This window comes from Pteropus vampyrus, unplaced genomic scaffold, assembly GCF_000151845.1.
Source record: "Pteropus vampyrus isolate Shadow unplaced genomic scaffold, Pvam_2.0 Scaffold11, whole genome shotgun sequence".
Lineage (NCBI taxonomy): Eukaryota > Metazoa > Chordata > Mammalia > Chiroptera > Pteropodidae > Pteropus > Pteropus vampyrus.
Window position 1 is genome coordinate 673,934 of NW_011888792.1, and position 3,543 is coordinate 677,476.

Genomic DNA, 3,543 nt, shown 5'->3' on the forward strand with positions numbered 1-3,543 from the left:
TAAAAGGAACAAAGAACAAGACAAACAGAGACTCATGGACATGGACTATAGACTAGTGGTTACCAGAGGTTTGAGGATGGGGGAGGAGTGGGGAGGTAGACGGGGTAAAGGGAGTTCAAATATAGGGGGAGGGGAAGGGTGAATTGGGTAAAGGGGATCAAATATATGGTTGATGAAGGAAACTGGACTTTGGGTGGTAAATACAGAATATACAGATGTCAAATAATAATATACACCTGAAAACTACATAATTGTATTAACCAATGTTACCCCAATAAAGTTAATAAAATAAATGTGAACCCCGGACTAGTAGTATCAGTATCACCTGGATCCTTGTTAGAACTACACTAGATGGTCTTCTAGATTTTTAAACCCAATGTCATAATGAGTCTGGGTTAGTTATTGAGTTGGTCTACTGATTGTCTGCCTGGATCAGCAGACAATCAGTATAAGTACTTCAGACACATTATCTAACTTATTTTTAATATTTGCTGAAAGTAAATAAACTAGAAACTAGAAGCCATCCTCAGTTCTTCCCTCTCCTTTGTAGCTAGTCAACTTATTTTGCCAATTACCTCCTAGTTGAATCTTAAATATGCTCTTCTCCCTCCACCCTTTCCTTCCCCCAGGACCATGTAAATCTATAGATATCTGTGTGTGAAATAGAAAAAGATGTTTTGCCCCCCAAAATCTCAGCTGACATTAGAAAAGGGTCTCCTTCTGGGCACATGCAGTAGTACTCATGACGGAGGGGAGCATAGACTGGATTTCAGTCTCCACTCTTTCTCCTTGTTTGGGAGCTTTTTGTGCGGGGTGCAGTTTTTATACCATTGGACACTATTCTATAGCATGCTTACTGTGAACTGTATAGTGCCACCACTATATAGACTATATAGTACCACCACAAAGATAAATACATTAAAGTATTTATCTTTTACCTGAGCTACTTTTTTCTTTGGTTTCCTTGTCACCTTTAAAAAAATGCATAATTTCACACTTTACCCTGGGGATAGTATATTTAATATTTGCTTTGAATATAAAAATTTATGACTAGATGCTGCTAAATCTAATCATGTCATTCTGATTATCAGGAATCACCAGGTGACTCCTGAGCCTGGAAAATTTGCATTTAAAAGTACTACGATATCAGTATATTCACAGATTTATTTTGGCATTTGTTGCACCTATGATTGGAGTTGTTTTTTTTCTTTTTCACTCTTCCAACAATAAACAGGAATAACACTTAAGTTTCTCATATAAAACTCTGTATCCAAGCATGCACTGTACTTTATAATAAGTAATTCCATGCCAACAAATTTGTATTTATAAATACTAGTCTTACTGTCCTGGCTACCTAAACTGACACATACTTTATTCCATGTCAAAAACTGGCACTGTTTTCTTTCTAGCCCTGAAACTGCAAACAGAGATGTCATTGTTTTTAGTACATGATCCAGCTGACCAATGCTGTACATCTTCAGATTTGCCAAGTTAGGAAAAGAACTTAGCTTAATGTCTTAGGTGCAATAAACTATAATCACAAATTTAACAGTTTGCTGTAGCATTAACTACTAAGTTTCAGAAGTCACTTTAAAAAATGGCATTTAAAAAGCACAGAGTGTTCTGTATATTTGAATATACATGTACAGTCAAGGTAATCCAACAAGTTACCTTCAAATAATAACTTCTGGATTTTAAAAAAACTTTTTTCTTTCAAAAACCCATAATGCAAGTTTTCTTATTTCTGTGTATAGTGTTTAACCTTGCAAGTGAAAAGGACTTTTGTCTTAGTGATCTGAGTTCAGATTTTTGAATTTTGAATGCCACTTATTCTTTTTATTAAATTTCTGTTCCATCGTCGTGTCTGTTGGGGTCTAACTTGAAAATCAAACCAGTTGTTTCAACAGAGGGAATTTAATATAAAGAATTGTTAACTAGATATAAAGTTGTTAATCAGATCGTTAAGAAGGCAAGAAGGTAAGTTTAAGATATCAGAGTTAACAATCGCAAAAACAGACACCACTCCTAGGATTGTGAGTACAAAAGAAATAGGTGGTAATTATTACATTTTAGCATAGAGGATGGCCTCAGTGGAGCTGACCTCTGAGGAAGAGGACATTCCTCTTCTAGTGCTGGTGTGTCTGAGCTTAATAGACCTTGATATCTGGGGATCGGGCACTAGAGAGCTGGTGCCTTGTCTTCAGGGGGCGTATAAGGAGGCTTGGTCTTGCAAAGATGGAAAAACTGCAAACTGGATTCTGTTAACTGCTTCAGGAAGGACTTGAAGATGCTGAGATGAAGAAGCAAGTCTGGGATGATGGTCACAGAAACAGCAAACAGTAAAGTCAAGTGATGCAGATAGGAGGACGCAATTCTCTTCTCCCTTCTCCAACCCTGAAATTTCCAACCCTTCCAGTTGGCAAAACCTAAATGTGGTGTGCAGAGCCTGAATCCTAGCATTACAAGGCAGAAGGTTGAACTTGGAGTTAATAGACAAGAATTTGCATACATATCAGACATTCATAGTTAAGGAAAACAACCTAATAACCTAGTTTATGGTATTTGGTAAAATAAACATAAGTTCTTTAAAGGATACAAAGTTTAATCATGTCATTGAAAAGAACTTCTATCATGATATGCTGTGTAAGACTTTGGAATTTTGGCTGCAGTGGAATAAATTTTTATTCCATATTTGTGAATACTAATCTTACGCTTTTTAACTTCAGTGTTTTAAAATCAGAGATAATCACAATAAAAAACATAAACCTTGATCGTTTTGTTATAGCAAACAAGTCTTCTAGAACCCTTAAATTAAGCTGAAGTCTAAATAAGCCACTTACTGCTAAGAATCCCACAGTGGTTTCCTGTTCCCTGTCAAATTAAGTACCAACTCTTCAGCCTGACATTTAAAGGACCCCTCACAGTGATCACAGCCTCCTTTTCTGGTCTTGTCTCCCATTACCTTACCTGTTTTAACCTAAGCGGTAGATAGGCTGGACTGTTCTCTCTCCCTTACCATTCACTGAACTTACCTGCCTCTAGGCTTTTGCTCTGGTAAATTCTTGCCTCCAGCATGCCTTTTGGGTGGTTCTCTTTCTCCATATATTCCATATATACCTGTCAGAATTCTACCCCTCCTGCCAATAAAGTCTATCCTAATCTAAACAGCTTAATGTGTTCTCCCTCACCAAAAACCTTTCATTTTTCTTAAAAAACTTAAAATACCTTTATTTTTATATATAGACACTCTTCACCAACTTCAATACCTGGCCAAAATTCTGCTTATTCTTTACGAATCCACTTACTCATCATTTCCTTTAGAAAGTCTGCCCAGACTGTACCCCAGCCTCCACCACTGGTGCTCCCCATGGTATCTTAGACATACTCTATTATGACATTTTTTCATACTCTATTGTTATTTTTTTTTAATTTAATTTTATTAATTTCAAGTATACAGTATATTGGTTAGACATTTATATAGTTTATGAAATGATCCCCCAATTGCTCTTTCTCTTCTCCGGCTCTCCACTGCATCCCTACGCT

At 36.6% G+C, this 3,543-nt stretch overlaps 1 protein-coding gene and 1 pseudogene across 1 annotated transcript in view; one reads left to right on the top strand and one right to left on the bottom strand.

Annotated features, from left to right (window-relative positions):
* The window catches only part of LOC105304617, a 20,407-nt pseudogene extending 17,305 nt beyond the window's left edge, over positions 1-3,102 (bottom strand).
* Positions 1-3,543, top strand: part of JMY (junction mediating and regulatory protein, p53 cofactor) — an 81,258-nt gene that overhangs the window by 34,587 nt on the left and 43,128 nt on the right. The window lies entirely within an intron of this gene.